The 19,199-nt window shown below is 38.8% G+C and overlaps 1 protein-coding gene and 2 long non-coding RNA genes across 21 annotated transcripts in view; 1 reads left to right on the forward strand and 2 right to left on the reverse strand.

Moving 5' to 3' along the window:
- Window positions 1-14,216, forward strand: part of LOC118441348 (uncharacterized) — a 15,419-nt gene extending 1,203 nt beyond the window's left edge. The window contains exons 2-3 of the long non-coding RNA XR_014982686.1: window positions 13,682-13,830; window positions 14,090-14,216. This is a non-coding gene — a long non-coding RNA (uncharacterized LOC118441348). The remainder of the gene's footprint in view (window positions 1-13,681; window positions 13,831-14,089) is intronic.
- The window catches only part of Tlk (Tousled-like kinase), a 55,421-nt gene that overhangs the window by 9,499 nt on the left and 26,723 nt on the right, over window positions 1-19,199 (reverse strand). For 2 of the 18 annotated variants that reach the window (XM_035865607.2, XM_035865604.2), the window contains exon 1: window positions 823-1,442. The exons of 15 other annotated variants lie outside the window; for them this stretch is intronic. The gene's annotated coding sequence lies outside the window, so the exon portion shown is untranslated. Of the gene's footprint in view, window positions 1-822; window positions 1,443-4,160; window positions 4,699-19,199 lie in introns of those variants that run through there. One more of the 18 variants, XM_035865606.2, reaches the window with a different exon arrangement.
- Window positions 14,621-15,600, reverse strand: LOC118441349 (uncharacterized). Of its 2 annotated transcripts, none has more exons than XR_004838084.2 (3): window positions 15,547-15,600; window positions 14,850-14,919; window positions 14,621-14,762 (listed from the first exon to the last, which is right to left on the reverse strand). It is a non-coding gene; the product is annotated as an uncharacterized LOC118441349 (long non-coding RNA). The 2 variants fall into 2 exon arrangements; XR_014982687.1 differs by lacking the exon at window positions 15,547-15,600 and adding an exon at window positions 15,286-15,522.

Here is a 19,199-nt window from a genome sequence, read left to right on the forward strand (position 1 = left end):
GCTAGAGGTAGAGGGAAGGCGGGAGAGAGGAGAGAAAAGAGAAAAGAGAGAGAGAGAGAGAGAGGTGGTAAAGGAGAGGAAGAACGAGAGAATCTCGAAGCAGCAGGGTTCGAAATCCGTCGTCCTATCACACGAACGCATCCGATTCACTGAGAAAAGCGACTCGACGAATCACAGATCGCAGTATGCGGCCAGGCATTGGCAACGCGAGCGAGAGGATTCCGCGGTGTCGGACCTTTCGGCGATGCGGCTACGCGCTGGAGTGTATGAACCGTGCTGATCTAACCTAACGTTCATGTCGCATACACACGACGAAGAAAGAAGCTTTAGGGCGAATGCCGAGAGCAAATAAATAAAGAAAGAAAGAGAAAGGAGAAAAAGAGAGAGAGAGAGAGAGAGAGAGAGAGAGAGAAAGAAGGATAGAACTTAGAGGCACGAGTACGTGCGTGCGTGCGTGCGTGCATCCGTTAAGTACGTACGACATGCAAAAGAAAATGGAAATAAAATGAAAAATGAAAAAAGAAGAAGGAAAGAATCGGTAAGAAAAATATATACGAGGATGCGTTTAGAAAAGAAGAAAAATTATTACCTGCAAGTTTCTTCTTTCTGCGAAAAGATATAAAGAAAAAAGGAAAGGGGAGGGAGAGAGAGAGAGAAATAGAGAGGGAGGGAGAGAGAAAGAGGGAAGACTAGAGGAGAGTGGGAGAGAGCCGCTGCTCACGTGCTACGGGACGCCTTACGACGAGGAATCTCGTGCGCAGAGGAGTAGGTAGACACACAGAGGAGATGTGTTCTCGTTCCGCTCGTTTGCCGAATACGCACCGAGAGGATGATCCGTGTGTCTGAGAGAACAGGAAACTTCCTTATCGATGGATCAGCGACCGTGCCCGGAACTGGGCTAGAGGGCCGGGTATCGTCCCTCTCTCGGGCAGCGGAGGAGAGAAGCAGCCGGCTGCTGTCTATGCTTCTTCCTCTCCACCCCCCCCCCACGTCGTTCGTCGTTCGTTCGCTCGCTCGTGTTCGTACTCGTGCGCGCGTTCCGCGTTCGCAAGTTGGCTTGAAACAGCGTATATACTACGGCGACAGTACTCCCGGCGAGTCGTTCTCGTTGTGTCGTCGACGACGACGACGACGACAATGACGATGATGATTGCACGAAAATTTTTCTGCAGCGCGATTTCTTCCTATTTTTCCCTTTTTTCCTTACCGATTTTTCTTCTTTCTCCTTTTCGTTTTCGACAATAATAACGATCACAACAACAACAATAACGATAATAATAACAATAAGAACGACGACGACGACGACGAAGACGATGACGACGACGATAACGAAGATGATGATAATGATGATGATTCGACAGTCCTACTACGTTAGCCATAACCACCGTCAAGCCATCGTCATTTCTTTCTTTCTTTCTGTTTCTCTCTTTCTCTCTCTTCCTCTATCTCTCCTTTTCCTTCACCGATGAGAAAAAATAAATCAGACGAATTTGACTCTCACTTCGTTTTGTTCTTTCTCGAGCTTTTTAATCTCATGAAATTGACGTAGTACGATTGACACACTGCTCTTTGATGAGTAACGACGCGACGATGACAACAACGAAGACAAGAGGAAGAACACCGACGACTACTACTACTATTATTACTACTAGTACTACTACTACTACCACCACGACGATGACGACAACAGAAGCAGCAGCAGTAGCAGCACAGAGTGCCGTCAATGGCCACGATAAACAGCATTACGCGTACGTTTTCACGAGCCAAAAATTCCGGCGTGTGGACTCGTCTAATCGAAACGGAACTGGAACTGTCCGACCACCGTACCGTTCACAACTACTACTACCTAGCTGGAGGTCTCTCTCTCTCTCTCTCTCTCTCTCTCTCTCTCTCTCTCTCTCTCTCTCACTCACTATTCCTCTGTTTCTCCCTTCCACCCCCCTTTTCTCTCTCTCTCCCCCGCGCTACAGCAAATGAGCAACGAGCGAGATTCCGAGATGCGGCAAAAGGTGCAACCACTTCACCTCCCCGCGGCGCCGCGCTACCGCCCCGCGATCACAACAGAGAGACGAACGGAGACGGCGAAAGGGGGGGGAAGGAGGATCGACGATGGAGAGGGTGGAGCGGGCGAAGCGACGAAGCTTGGCGAGCACGGACCCAGAGGAAGAAGGGGGAGAGGGAGGGGGGAAGGAGAGACTCACTCGACGACGGAGTAAGACCGAAAGAAACGCCGCGTGACTGACGGAGAGAAGAGATTTTGCGCTAAAGAGAGAGAGAGAGAGAGAGAGAGAGAGAGAGAGAGAGAGAGAGAGAAGGATGGAGAGGGAAAGAGAGAAGGCATATGAGACATTCCTTCGGTGAACGGATCGACCGAGTGTGAGTGCAAGCGAGCCAGTAAAATCGATGTGGCCAAGTGTGGCTGTATGTACCGGCGCGTCGTGCAAAAGGGTGCCGTTGTACCGCGATACGTTGTACGTGATACGCGCTTCGCTGCCCGGCTCTCGTCTTGCGCCTATCACGCGTCGACCTCTTCCCCTTCCACTTTACACATATTCTCTCTCTTTCGTTCGCTCGTTCGCTCACTAGAGTTGTCTTTTTCTTCAACTTCCGATCGAATGTATGTCTCCGTTGATTATCACTATCATGGCTCTTTTACGAACAAAATATACTATTGATTATCGACCATCGTTATATGCCGTTACAAAGATTTTATTTGATTAATTCATTTTTTTTAATATCATCGATTGTCTTATTGCTATAAAATAACGTGAAATGTTTTATATTTAGAATATATTTATAATAAAAAATATAAATAATAATCGTAATATAGTAGGTCTTTATTTAATCGAATGACGTAATTCCATTTCTAAAGTAAAATCGTTTAATACGTATAGAGAGAAGTGTTCGTCGTGTCGTCTGTCGTCGTCATTCGTGACGTAGCGAGGGATTAAAACGGTCAACGGCTACATTCCGTGCCACAAGTGTCAGGTGTAAATTCACCTTTAAGACTCGAGCGCCCTCGCGACGCGATGCGATGGCCGTCGTGTGGTGACGGCCCTGTGCACTACGTCTACCGTCGTCGCGTGTCGTGCCGTGCAAGCGCGTATTAGAGGAGACTACCGGTGGTAGGCAATCGTGGTGGGGATGATTCCGGACGAGCTGCGACCAGCCGTACGTTCGGGAGAACGAGCATAGCTTGTTGGACCGCCGAGTCGGTCGGATCGTTCCATTCAAGATAATTCTTACGTGATTTTGATTCCTACTTTTTTTTTCTATTTTTTTCTTTTTCTTTTCAAATTCGAATATTTTAACCTGATAGAATTGTAGAGACATCAAAATAAAAAAGAAATGTAATAAAATTGAATGTTTGTTGCAATTCTTGAACAAAGATGATCGTATCGATCCTTTTTGATTTTTACGAATAATGTAAAATCGTAGATTACGTTTTATAATTCGACCATTGATTTTGTGTGTAATCAATTGTTGTCAAATTTTACAAAAAAAAAAGGAAAAGAATTTCATGAAGTGTACTACTAACAAATGTGTGTGTATATTTGTGACAGAGAGACATGGAGAGAGAGAAAGAGATAAAAATATAGTGTATAATATTTGAAATCAACTAATTCGACAGTGTTAGAAAAGAGTTCAATCATTGTATTAAATATCAAGATATCATAACAGTGTATCCGCGAGTGTTTAAACAAAATTTTCAAAAGAATTCGATAAATTGTGTTTCTAGGTCAATCGTTTGGTGGACCATAACGGACAAGAGAGAAAAAAATCGTATGGGTGTAAAAAAAGATTATTAATAAAATTCCCCTAAAAAAATTAAGAAAAAGAAAAAAATTATGTTTCAAAAAGGTGCGCGTGTCCCCTTTAAAACCTGTCCTAAAATATAAAAAACAAAAAGAAAAAAGAATTGTATTCAAAATTCGAAAAGAGAATCGTGTTAAAAGTGTTAAGTTAATGAAAAAAGCATACTCCGGAGTACTAAGAAGATAAAGAAGTCTAGTGTGAATGTGTTTCTCTCTCTCTCATTGCCGGTTGTGAGAGCCGGCTCCTAGACCTTGCAATGCCATTCGATCGTAGAAAAGACAGCGGAGGAGGTGGCAATGTGGTTGACGGTGTGGAAGAGAAGAAGAAAAAAAAATCACACATACACGTCTAGGTTGCGTCGGCAACAGAGCAGTAGAGAAGAGAACGCAAGATCGTTCCTGGGGCAGGCTGGCTGGCTGGTTGGTTGGTTGGTTGGTTGGTGTGCGGCTTAGTTATTCCCTCTCTCTCACCCTTTTCAGTGAGTGTGTGTTCGTATGTATGTGCGAGCGAGCGCTCGCGCTCTCGTTCGAGGAGAAGCTTCCTCCACCACCAAGAAGCAGCAATAGGTCGCACACTCATTAGCCCAGTCGCGCGCGATTTCCCCCACTCTCGTAATGCCGGCGGCCGACCAGCTGATCGGCCACGCGGCGTTGCCTCGTTGTTTCGACTTGCGCCGTGACTCGCCACGCGGTTTTCTGTGTATACGACGCTCGCTTGCTGTGCGCGCACGTTCGCGCCCTATTCTCAGGAGAGAGAGAGGTTAGATATATGCTTCGTCGGGTCGGCACTGTGCAAGGACGAACGCTCCACACTCTTCTACTCTCTCTCTCTCTCTTCTCTCTCTTTTCTCTCTCTCTCTCTCTTTCTCTCCCTCTCTCTCTTTTTCTTTCTGTTACACCGGTAAAACTGTCTTGTCTAAAACACACTTTAAACGTCGCAACGGCAACGTTTTATCATCCCATGGGAGAATTGACACACGTTCATTTATTATCTTTTGATATAATACATACTGTCTATAAATATTGTAAAACCTCGTCGTGCTAGGAAATTCTAATTGAACGGATTAACGATAAACATTGTACGACGTGATAATAATTTTATCTTGCTAGGTTCGAATCAATTATATATATATATAATTTGTTTCTAAATAAAAAATAAATTTTAAACTATATTTTACAATAAAGAAAAGAAAAAAAAAGAAAGCGTTCAAGTCGATACCCTTTTTAATATTTCGACGAAACAATCTTAAATTTGGTTTTCTTTTGAAATCGTGATTCCCGTTCTCGTCGAATCGTCAAGATTATTATTAACGATCACGTTCCGATGACACACTTTTCCTGTTATATGGCATATCTCTCGGTAGTCGAACCGTTACAATGCAACTCGACGACGGCGCACGATACTTGGCTCTCAGCCTGAAGCTAACTATAAAAGAAAGAAGTTGTTTCGACCGGCAAGATGGGGAACACTGCTGGCAACCTTGGGACGCTGATTGATCGTATATACGTAGAGGATCTTCCCCTCTTACGACGGATGCGCCACACACTATTCGTGTTTAATTTAACTTAAAATCATCTTAAAGCCGTCCCAAATAACTAACCATGAGTCATCATACCTATATTTGAAGCGTCATATACCTGAGCCGACCATTGCTTTTCGACGAGACATAATGAAAGAAAATTTTAACTGTTAGATTCCTCCTTTTAATAAACCAACAAGTATAATATACCACAGAATAATGCACGCAAGGAAGAACACAGATAATACGCTTATAAAAATAACGCTTTCTAATCGTTCACGTTTGATAACTCACATTCCTTTCTCGACTATTATTATCAATGGAAAATTTCGAAAGAGTCACACATCTCTCGTACACAATTTCTTATATTTAAATTTCGCGCCAGTTCTTTTTATTTTAGCGGCTTAATAAAGAGAAAAGTATCATTACCGATTGAAAAAACTTTATCTGATAAAAATGTGTACGTCCGTCGATGAGAATTATAATAATAATCCGTAAAAAAAGCGCACAATGTGATTCCGTTTATTTTTTTTTTTTTTTGTTTCTCTTCCTTCCCCTATCCCCTTTCTTAGGAGATTGAAACGAGTTGGAAATAAGGCAAACTAAGCACGATCGCACGATGAAAATGCCTTATTGTGAAAGTTACGACATAACCGCACGTACTAGTTCGCAGGTCAACAGCACGTGATACTACGATGTCTCACCCCTTCCCCCCCTCTCTCTCTCTTTCTTTCTCTCTCTCTCTCTCTCTCTCTCTCTCTCTCTCTCTCTCTCTCTCTCCGTCTTTCTCTTTCTTGTCGACCGTGTTTCGTCTCACACTACACAACACGGTAATAGAGGAGACAGGAGATATACATGCGTATAAGCTTGCTTTGCTGTCGTTCGTTGCACTATTTCTGTGTATGTGTACGTGTGTATATATGCCTGTGTGTGACTGACGCGGCGAACGAACGAAACGAACGAAACGAACGAACGAACGAACGAGCGAGCAAGCGCGCCTACGAGATTAGACTTTCTATGGTTAAACGGAATACATCGTTGGGCGTTGTTAATTGTCCAGAGTGAGATAGAGTCAGACTCCTAACATCGTTGCCTCGGCCGTAAATAACGTCGGCAGGTGGAGCTTCTGAATATCCACCGACATTTGGCAGCTTAGGAATCGTAGCGTCCGGCGGCGCCACGTTAGATTTTCGTGTATGTGTTTGCACGTACATACACACACATATATATATACATACACACACGTCATGTATATATGTCCAATATATATATATGTAAGACATAAAACAAATATTGAAGATCATGGAATAATTGGAAAAAGATCGACATTATAATTGCAATCAATTAATATTTCTTTAATTACATAATTTGAATTTTTTGTTTTGTTTTAACTAATTTTTTAATTTTTTTTTTTAACTAAGTATTATTTATAGAAATCTTAAAAATAAGCTTATATTAAGTTAAAATTAAGATTTCTATAAATATTTATAGAAATCTTAAAAATATCGTCATACACATATGATCTATCATAGATGATAGATATTGTTTTTTAATCAGATTTATTATCTAAAAAAAAAACCTTTTCTGTACTTAAATCTCATTAACCTTAAAATTATCTACTTTGAAATCTCGATGATGTGAAAAAAAAAGGCAAAGGAAAAAAGATATTTTTTTAGGCTTACATACGATTATCACGTTGATCAGATTAGATGAGGGATGAAAGATGATCGTAATACATTGAAAAATAAAATAATAAAATAAAAAAAATATATATTCACAAAAATCGACGAATAGATTTTAGAAAATGAAAGTGGTAAACGAAAAATAATGTTTGCGCGTTCAAGATAGTTGTATACTGTCCTAAAAGAATCTAAGAGTTAGAATCGCCAGGTATATATACGATTCCCTTGAGGTCATTTTTGGATGCGGTGTAATAACACACCAGAGAGTCCAGGGTGGGTGGGGCACACAGGCAAGCTGACATCAACCAAACACTTAACGTAGGTAGATCAGTAACGATCGGAAGCCCTAGTTCCTCTACGTGGCACTAGATGGTCGCTGGAACCGACCAGTTTCTGCAGAGCAGAGAGAGAGAGAGAGAGAGAGAGAGAGAGAGAGAGAGAGAGAGAGAGAGAGAGAGAGAGAGAGAGAGAGAGAGAGAGAGAGGGAGAGAGAGAGAGAGAGAGAGAGAGAGAAAAGAAAAAGAGAAAAAAGGAACTCTACAAAAGTCGTACGCGCGCAATGCAACTCTTGAAAAACTTCATAACGAAATTTTCTTTGGTCGATTATGATTCATTATCAACGATATTGAACACCTTGACGATCATGACACATCTTTGCCTTTTTTTTTTCTTTATAAATTGGTTACGAAATAAAACGTTAGAAATGTTTAAATGAACACTATACATACGATGATCGTTAATTCTCTTGAGATTAAAAAGATTTTCTTTAACAAGGAGGACACATTAGGAATTAAATTTCTTTTCTATATGAAGTAAATAAGGTATGCAACATGTATAGCACGTATCATGAAAAATAACTATGCAAATGATAATTGAAGTTTTATAGCAATACATATGACCTACCGAATTTAATTATCCATTGACCTTTCTTTTCCTTTATTTTTCTTTTTTACAATCAACGTGAGGACATATCATAATTAATTTTAATAAAGCACTCGTTGAAGAAAATTAATATACAATTATATTCCAACTGTTCATTTTAAATTAGCAATATATCAACGATTGGACTTTATCGAGAAATGCGTTTTTAATTTATTCGGTATATATACTTTTTTTTTAATTAAATTTTACGACGATATTTATTATTTAACAAATAAAATTATATATTTTAATAGATCGTCGATATGTTCAATATGTTCGAATATTTAAAAATAGTTAATAATAAATAGCAAAAGAAGAAAAGAAAAGAGAAGATGATAAGTATCGACTTTAGAAAGTTCTCGTTAAAATTTCAAATCACGGTCAACGTACTCTCTTTTCTCCAAAGGCCCCCTAGAGCAATAGAATAAGAACGATGGAGGAAGATTCGAGGCTTTCTCATGAACGATAGAGAATAATAAATCAATCCTAACGTTTCTAGAGTTAGCGCAACTATGAAAGGATCCTAACGAAAAGCTAAGGAATTAAAGATCTCGTGGCTTCCCGTTAAACTTTCTCTTGTCAAATAGCCAGTCGGTAAAAAGACGTTCGTTCGATCGCACGGTAAAATCTGTGCCCTTTCGTGTGACACAAGGGGTCCTTGCAGGTAGGTAAGTAAGTACCAGAGGGAAGAAGAAGAAGAAGAAGAAGAAGAAGAAGAAGTTAACCTTTTCACCGTCTTTCATGATGGGCTCTTGTGATCGTTCTAACAAAGAAGAGAAGTAGAGAGATATAGATAGATAGATAAATAGATAAATAGATAGATAGATAGAAAGAAAGAGAGAGAAAGAGAAAGAGAGAGAAATATACAAAGAAGATATAGAGATGAGTCATCAAGAAGAGAAGCAATGAAGAGTCACACGCTTGGATGCGTAGGTGAAATATAATGGAGAGAAGAGAGTATAAGGGCAAAACAAGAAAGATAAAGAGAGAGAGAGAGAGAGCACTACAAGTGTTTCCCTTGCTTGCTGAGGCGTCGATATATCAGCAGTCGGCGAAAGAAGCTCAATGTGGCGGTAAAAGCGGACGGTAATGCAGATTGTGACCCGTGCACTAGGTGTCTCCTGTTACCGCGTTGCATTGTGTGTGCAGAGGCGTGCATCTCGATGATCCTCTTTCCTTCTACCCCTCACCTAACCCCAGAGAGAGAGAAGAGAGTAATCCGCCATATCTCTTCCTCTAAGCCCTTTTCTCGGCTAAGGTAGACTCTAGCGATTTTGTTGTTGCCTCGATCAAATCATTTTTTTTAAATGATATAAAACTAGGGGTCCATGAGATTTTTGATAAGAAATTGAATAAAGAGGTATACTACTCGATGTGTTCGAGTAAACAAACTGAGATGGAAAAAGTAATATATCAGCTTTCTGGAAATGATCCAGCTAAATCAATCAGAAAGGTAAAAATATGCCCTTATTTTCTTTTTCTTTCTCTCTTGTAAAAAAAGGTTCAAACCACTAAAATGGCTCCAGGAAAACGTTTCGCACGCGATACCGTCCCTACGTATTTAGTTCCCAAGGTTGGTAAGTATGTATAAACCTTCCATACAATGCGCGTGGTACCTACTTACTATCGAAAGGATCAATACAGGGGACATGCACCGGCCTGCTTGCTTGCTTGCTCGCTCGCTTGCTTGGCTTAGTTTGCTTACTTGCTTGGCTTGCTTGCTTGCTTGCTTGCTTGCTTGCTTGCTTACGTTCATGAATCTCCCTCGCCAAGACTGTAGGTCACGCAGCGACGCAGAATCGGCTTTCCGCAGCGAGAGACACGTTTTGCGCCACTCGCGAAACGCGATACCGTCTCCTTCACCGAACGATTTCACTCCCGTTTGTCTCCCCATTTCAAACGTCCCTGAGAATTCGAGGCGTTCGAAAAAGAAATAAACAAAAAACAAAAAATACAAGAAACAAAATATATCTAGCCAATTCTTATCATTGACTTATTATAGCTCGAAATGATTCATCTGATTATTCAAATATAGAAATATCATGCATAAATATGTAACATGTATTGCTATAGATAACATACAAAATTTCTATTGGATTGAAACGAAAAAGAACATTTTCATTGGCGTATGTTGATTGGTGGTGCGCAACGGGAAACGAAAAGAGATCACCCTATGGGTGTACACCGACGGTGCATCTCGCGGTACGGTATCCTTCACCCTCTCCGACCAGTTACATCCTGTAATCGGAAGACCTCGGTGTCGTTCGTGCGTTCTCGCATACGGAACGAACGAACGAACGAACGAACGAACGAACGAACGAACGAACGAACGAATGAACGGATGGACGGACGGTCGAACGAACGAACGAACGAACGAACGAACGAACGGAGAGGAAGAAAGCTTCTGCTCTCCGAGTCATAGTTTCTTCCAAAACATATTGTATGCGAGGGTTAGTCGTGTGTTTCTGTAGTCATACGGACGCGTTTAATGTTTACGATAAATCCAAACCGATCACAAGACGAAACTTTTTAGACGTTAAGGGTGGATGGAATCAATCGTAAGAAATAGTACTAACAATATTAATCGGAACTATGTTCAAATTATACTTTACCCAAGTTAATATCTCTTTCTTTCTCTCTCCCCCTCTCCCTCTCTCTCTCTCTCTCTCTCTATCTCTCTGTTTCAGTCTTTAATCATGGGTATTAGAAATGGCAGGAACTTTGAAATATCCGATTGGTTTGGAGTTTAATTCCAAATATGAAGATTCTGAAATTAAGGAAACGATTCCTGATTCGTATTAAACTTTTTCGTTCGAATAACAGTGATGATTTCTCTTTGTATCATTTGGTATACGTTACCACGAGCAAATCCGTAATCATTTTGAGAGATGCCTGGAAGAGAATGAAGAAGAATCCTTTTCCCGCAAACTCCAGTAAAATATACTCAATCGAATAAACACAGAGAGCACGAGATATACCGGCTAACACAACAACTTGCGTGCCAGCAATAATGAATTTCGCTGGCCTTGCGAGCCGAAGGGGAGAGAATATCCCTTCTCCGCGCCCTCCCACCCCCTCCTTCGTGACTCGAGACCCTTGGCCAATCACGCCCATGGGTAAAGGAGAGGAGAAGCTCGAGGCACATCTCGCGCGTGGCGCCTCGTGCGTTTCGGTCCGACGACGACCGAAACGCCACGATTAGCCCGAATTCGTATGATTACATCGTGCGGAAGAATGGTAGAAAGAGAAAAAGAATAAGAGACAAAAGAGAGAAGCGAAGAACCGGAATTCGTGTTCTCGTACGACTCGAGTAAAACTCGACCGAGACTTACTCGCTATCATCGGAACGATCAGTACTGTTTATCGGACATTACCAATAATACGAAACCTATCAATATCCTTATATAAAGTCCAATCAAATTTTAAGAAGAATTTAAGTTATGATTGTTCATTTATTAGAATAAGAACTTAATTCGATGATGTTTATACATTTGTCGGCATTAGTTAAAAACAATTTGCAATAAGATATATTTTTCTTGTTGTTAAATAAAAATCGTTTTTAATATGGATGTGTGAATAAGAATCAAGGAAAAATAACGGATAATAATAGTCGTAATACGTAATAGAGCGTGGAAGGATCGAAGAGAAGGACAAACGGAGGTTCGACGCTCGGAGCGTCGTAACAGCGATCCGCTCTAGTCGACTGCCGTCCATTGAAAGAGCAGACGAGAGAGAGACAGCGGATGGTAGCACGCGCGACGAGGGTGGTAATGGTGGGGATACGGCCGGCAGGTTCGGCTCCTCCCGAAGCGAGACGACGCGACACGATCGTCGTCGTTGCTCGACTGGACGCCCGCCGCGGTGTGTGTATATAAATAGACGGTACGTCGACCGACCGTCTGCTGCTCTCCTCTCACCGGTGTTACGCTACTGCATGCGGAGCAAGTACTCGCGTGCTACGAGCCAGAGAGGGTGCTTTTTCTATCGATCTCTCTCGCACAGTGCGCGACTTGTGTTTCTGCCTTATCGACACCTTTCGAGCTTGAGAAGAACCGACGAAAGACGACACAATGAATGAATGACGATCGATTTTCAGATCGTATAATATTCGATACAACTTTTTATGTGTATGCATATACATATATGTATATAAATATATAAATATAAATAAATATATATACAAACACACAATGAGATCTAGATAAAAAAAGCCATTCTCTCTCTTAAATATATTCATAATTCTTAGTTTTTTAATCGAGATAAATTTCATTCTTATTTAAATTGAATATCAAGAAGAATTAAAATCATTTAAAAAATCATTTAAAAGCACATTTCAAGGTGATACGATTTCCTAACGGCGATGACATTTCTATGTTACTTCTATACTCGTTAGGAATAAGGTCTAGTTGTTGGTAGTAGTGGTGGTGGTGGTGGGACTTTAACGACGAGGCGGTTCAATGAGGGGATTGGGGTTGGCTGTCGTGAAGAAGCAGAAAACCTGGCTCGTCGCCTAGGTGGATATTTCATAAGAGCTGGAGGGAAAAACGTTCTCTTTAAAGGAGAAAGGATAACGACGAGTGCGAGCAATTTTCTATTGGGAAGAAGGGAGGATTCGAAAAATACATACAGAGAGAAAGAGAGAGAGAGAGAATGTGCACATATATAAATCGCAAATTCGAGCTTTGCTTTCTATCGGGAAAAGCTTTTGCGAAAACTTAAAGTAACAAAAATTACAGCTACATCGTAACTGAGTTCGAAATTTTACTCTGATTTTTGATATACGTTAATTACACACGCACGTACGCACGCAGGCACACGCGCAAACATATGTAGATTTCAACATATTTTCAAAAGCTTCTTTAAATGAATCTCGATCAGAAACATACAATATCGGTCATTTGTAAATGTATCACAGTTAAAATGACGAAAAGGATATGTTCGCGAAGTATCTCTTAAGGCAAATATGATCGGCGGACAACGATTTGTAGTCGGGCCCGTTTGTCCATCCTATACAAACTAGGACATAAATTTGCTAATTCTTCGTTGGAACGATGCACACGCCCTTTTCAGAGAACGCTGTCAGAGAAGTTTGCCAGAAGCTTCCGGTTACGTTTCCCGATCGATGCGCGGCTCTCTCTTTCTCTCTCTCTCTCTCTCTCTCTCTCTCTCTCTCTCTCTCTCTCTCTCTCTCTCTCTCTCTCTCTCTCTTTCTCTGCGGCAAACCGTCGCTCGTTGAAGTTTCGTCGTGGACCAACGATCCTTGCGGTGCAAAGAGCTGCATATTGTTCCTTCGTTCTCTTTAATCCATCCGATTGGTTCGACTAATCGTTTGGATGTTGATATATATGTATATCATATACATATATATACATATATATATGTATGTATGTATAGCATATCACTTAAACGATAAACAAATCAAAATGATAGTGTTTTTTCTTTATTGATTAATCAAATGAACCAATAATCAAACTTCTCATTGAAATTTTAACTAATCAGCATTCTAAAGACAAAATAAATATCTTTTTTATTAGGATTTTTTTCTATCATAGAATTTTCGAATAATCAACTTGAGAAACTAAGAAAAAGATATTGAAATTAGAAAAATTACGACCCAAACGACATAATATAAACTTTTTCTTTTTCTTTCTCTCTCTTTCTCTCTTTCTCTATCTATCTATCTATTTATTTACCTTTATTATTAATCTCTACCATTAATTGTTACCCTAATCTTTGAACGCAGGACAAATCATGCGAAGCTCGAAAGGAACGACGATTGGAGAAACATCCTCATAATGACACATTAACGTCTTGTTATATTTTATGTGTTGACGCAAGAATGCTGTCAAAGGAGAAAGTACATTACGAGGCAACAAACATAAGTCCTACAATGTAAATTTATAGTCTAACAATATTATAGAAGTAAAGACATTTAATTAAGCATTATCAATTTATGATGCCAATAACTTCTTCTCTGGTGTAATACAATATATTTTTGCTTCTTAGACTGGCTTATATCAATGTTTTTGATATTAATAATTTTAATAAATGCCGATAATTTATTCAAATACAATTGTACTTCCTTTTACATATATATATATATATCATCGTCATCGTCATTGCTGTTTCAATTAGAACAGTTTCATCGTAGATTATAGACAAAAGCAAGCAACCCGTTATTTTCCTTCAACTTGTAAAACCGGATCATCAACTAGTAAAGAGAAGAAGGACGCGTCACACACAAGTCGGCGCTGTAGGGCAACGAAGAAATTCGAGAGGTTGGTCCTTATCCCTTCTTTTCTTTCTTTAGTAATTTCTCTCTCTCTCTCTCTCTCTCTCTCTCTCTCTCTCTCTCTCTCTTTCTCTTTCCTTCCGCCATCTGGGATTCGGCTGTCTCAGAGGACCGTGAAAAAGACACTGAGGAATATATAAGGATGAAGAATCTCGTGCGAGAAGTTTTCATGGAATTCGAAGTGGATTTTTGCGGTTCGTGGAAGAATCCACGACGGCAAGGTCGAGGACAACGAAAGGTGGCGGCTGTGGTGTAGCAATGATGGTGGCGAGGGTGGAAGGGGAAAATGTGCGAGGTCGAGACCTGGGGAGCGAGAAAGAGAAAGAGAAAGAGAGAGAGAGCGAGAGAGCGAGAGAACGGAAAGAGAGGGGAAGGTACGGTGGAGGGGAAAGAAGAGAGATACCGAGGTCGATGGAGGCAAAGGGGGACAAGCAGGGGTGTTATTGCGTGGTAGTGTGGTTAAGCGTATTGATCCCAATCACTACGATATGTCCAGGCTCCGCCGCCTCGGGCACCTCTGGCCGGGTCATCGCTAGAAACGAGAGAATCCGTTAGAAACTATGATCAGCGTTGCGGAAGGTTCTCCGACAAGATGAGACAACAATTTAATGCCACTCACACGGTAAATACGTTGATCAATCCTATTAATATCTCTCCCTTTCTCTTTCTCTCTCTTTCCTCTTCTATGTCTAAATCGAGAAACAGAGTCAATAAGTTTATTTGAGACATTACCCCCTCTCGCTCTTTTACAAGGAATAAGGAACAAAAAAGAAAAAAGAATAAAGAACACGCTATTCGAATTGAAGAGAAACCGGAAGACACAGAGGGCGTGCGGAACGCGTAAAATGGTGGAAGGTGGTTCCCTATGGCGAATTTCTCGAAGGAAATCTTCATCGTGGAAAATGAAAACGGCGAATATACGAAAACGAAAATACGAAGATCTGTGAAAAATATCTCAAAATGAAAAACCGTTAGTTGTTAATGTATAGTCATACATATATATATATGATATAATATATATAATCGTTAAAAGATTTGATCCTTTCATTTCCTACTTTTTCTTTGACACCCTTTTTCTTTCCTCCTCTTCCTACTTCTCATCCTCCTCCACCATCTTCTTCTTGTTCTTGTTTTTATCATTAAGGCGTACGCGCACGCGACGACGGAACGATTAATGAAGAGCATGGAGACGATGCGACACGCGATGAAAATAAGAAAAAAAAAGAAAAAAAATAAGAAGAAAATAAAAGGAGAAAAAAAAGAAAAAGAGAAAGAAAATAAGAATCTGGCAACGCAGCGTAAGAACGTTTGCTTACTAGTAAGACTCGCCGTACATGTCGCCATACGTACGTATTACTACTCTCTCCTCCTTCACTCTTCTACTCTTCCTCCTCCTCCTCCTCCTTCTCCTCCTCCTCTTCCTCCTCCACCTCCTTCTCCACCTACTGGCTCTTCCTACTCTTTCTTCCATATCGCATCGTACGTAAATGCCTCGACGAGTTTGGTGCACTGCCGTTACGAGCGCTAATTGGACACCGTGAACGAGCGCGCGCGCTCTCGCTCGCGCACTCGCGCGAATTATCGACTCTCGGTGATCGGACCAAAATCGATCGACAAACCGAATGACCAATGAAAAGAACGCCTATGATATATGCTATGAACTCTAGCACGAATTTTTGTTAATTGTTTTTTTTCTTTTTTCTTTTTTTAAGACATGTTTAGAAATAATAATCATTGTTAGATAATAACTATTATTTTATAATCTAAATGAAACATATTAAAATATTAGATCTTCTGTACCATATAAAACATTGTTTTTAAAATTTTTTATCTCGATCGATATGATCGATAATAAATTTTCTAACTTTATTTTGAATTCAACGATCAGTCATTATTATTTGTTTTTCATTTCCTCTTCTTTCATTTACAATCGATCAACAAATCAAATTTCCATCGTCGTACCGATATTAAATTTATAAGAGAAACGATGAAAAATCATAGGAATATATTGTTCTACGATGGAAAGATTGAGTTTATTCGAGTAAAAACGGGAAGAAGAATATTCGCTATAAGTCGATTCGGTAAATTGAACTCAACTGTAAGGAAAGCAACATTGTGAAGTTCGAGGAGAGACAGTCTCGAAGACGAGAGTCGCTACGATCGATCCCACAACGTTCCTCGGATGGTCGACATTATTGGAGTTACGTAATGGTACTTGGGCGGCAACGCATAGAGAAAGAGAGAGAAAGAGAGAGAGAGAGAGAGAGAGATTTTGTCGCCTCTAGCAAGTGTATGGGTATATATATATATATTCGTAGAAATCAAATTTCCCGCGCTTCGCTCCCTGCACTATGATCTTAAACTATACAAAGATCGATTGAGCATAAGCGACATATGACTTCGCGTTTCTTCTTTGTGTATCTTTGCTAATAGGTCTCGTCAAACTGATATTTTTCATGAAATTAAGCGACATATTAGAAGGATATAAATCAACGATAAAACCAGTCGAGAGAAAGAGAGAGTGAGAGAGAGAGAGAGAGAGAGAACGCCATGTTGTTTCTATTGCTTACCAACAGTATCTCGAATTTTCTACCTTCATTTTTTTTTTCACCGACAAGTCTAGATTTACACAGTTGGAAACATTCCTTTCACCAATCGCAATATATATGTGCAAAGTTCTTTGAGGAATTACGAAATTGCCATGGAGATTATGCTGCTATCGGCGATCTCTCTCTTTCTCTTTCATTTTTATATTAGTGTATGTATGTGTATGTGTGTGGGGGTGTATCTATTGAGAATACATATATGTATAAAAACTATTTTAATTAGTAATAATTCAATTTCAACATAGATATAATATGCAAAGAGAAGTTCTGCAAGTTTTGAAGAAAAAATATCTTTGCATTTTGAGATTATATAGTTGTCCTTAAATATATTATTGTATCGATGACTTAAAGAGCCATTTAAATGAAACAAAATAACTTCACATATATATGCTGTATCTGTATAACATAACACATATTATATATATATAAATAATATATGTTTAATACGTTTAATACGTTTAATAATAATAAAAAAATAAACGTGGACGCACATTTTTTACACACATCTTTTAAAATTTATTAATAATAAGAAAAAATTAAATTCAATATTTCTTTAAATTCGACATAGATATTATGTATATCTTTATAATAAATATATTATATATATATATATATATATATATATATATATATATATACACATTATATGTATATATATATATGTATAAAAATATATAAATATTTCTTTCGATTAATTTGCATATAAAAAATTAAATTCAACATAGATATGACATTCAGAAGAATAAAAAAAATTACTGATTTCTGAAAAAATATTTTTGCATTTGGAGGTTAGATCGTTATCGCGAAAGATATCACTTGTTGTCGACGATTTAAAAACGAAAAAAGAAAAGAAAAGAAAAAGAAAACATCTACAGGGCGAAATTTTTAATTTATTAAGAAAAATGTATTTTACATAGATATGATATATCTATATAATATAAATCTTCCGAGATTTATTTTAAAATGAAAAATAAAATACGCCATGAATGTATGATGTTTCTCTTCATACGCAATATATATATTGCATAATTATTAAATATAAAAAGATTAATTATTAATTATAATTATACATTATATTATTAGATGTAATTTTTAAATATTAAAACAACATACATCTTTTGAAATTAATTTTGAAACTAATTTTACAATAATATGAAAAAAATTAAATTCGATATAGAGATTAGTGACGTTTATGAGGATAAAAAAAGAAAAAAGGAAAAAGAAACGAAAGTTGACAAATTCCCGAAAAAAAAAAAAAAAAAAAAAAAAAAAAAAAAAAAAAAAAAAAAAAAAATTTGCATTTTGAGGTTAGATCGTTATCCCGAAAGATATCGTTGTTGTCGACAATTTAAAAAACTATGTATCGCGCGAAAGCCCGTTCCAAAGTACAAAAGCATTCTCTCTTGTACCGACACACCGTAATATTTCCATCCTTCGCTCGACCGATACTCGCATTCTGCACGATCAGATAATCCTCGTCGGTATTAGCATAACGATGCTTTAACGAAAGCACCTTTGATAGGTCAAACAATGGGGCAACGCTGATGTTTATTTATCATCTCTCTCTCTTCCTCTCTTTCTTTCTTTCTTTCTCTTTCTTTCTCTCTCTCTCTCTCTCTCTCTCTCTCTCTCTCTCTCTCTCTGTTTCTCTTTTCTTCCTTCGGATGTTAAAACGATGTAACTGTACAGGTTAATTCGCGATAATGTTTCGTTTACGATCTATCGTGTATATCAATTTCAAAGAATTACGAGTATTGCTACTCCAATAATCAAACAAAAAGAAAGATAGATCTAATTAACAGTTGGCTATTACAAGGCACATTCCAAACTGAACCGAATCGAATCGAATCGAACCGAATGGTACCGAACCGAATCAAATCGATTTCATTGAAAATTTTACCATTACTCGTTTAAAACCAGATTTATAATTTACAGTTCGATTTGGAATTTAATAATCAAGACAATGAATATTGGGTACAACAAATTTCGTCTTAAAACTTCGATATAATCGACAAGATAATCGAACGAGTTTACTGTGATCTACGCGCATATCGCAGCAATAATCATTAATTATGTTTGTCATGTCTCTTTCTTCCTTTCTCTCTCTCTCTCTTTCTCTCTCTCTCTCTCTCTCTCTCTCTCTCTTTCTCTCTCTCTCTCTCTCTCTCCCTTTCTCGCGCTTTATCAAAGTTATTTCCTGATGTTTCTTCAATAGAAAAAGTAATAAAATCCATTTGTAAAGTTATCAAAGAAAGAGACCAAGTATAGTATATAATACATAGTCAAACTTTGATAAGAAAAGAGAAGTAAAGTGAAGAGAACGGAAAAGATACTTCTCGGCGTTTCTCTCTGGCGAAGTGGCG

This window comes from Vespa mandarinia, chromosome 11 (assembly GCF_050613455.1).
Source record: "Vespa mandarinia isolate Hongniang chromosome 11, ASM5061345v1, whole genome shotgun sequence".
In the NCBI taxonomy this organism is placed as follows: domain Eukaryota; kingdom Metazoa; phylum Arthropoda; class Insecta; order Hymenoptera; family Vespidae; genus Vespa; species Vespa mandarinia.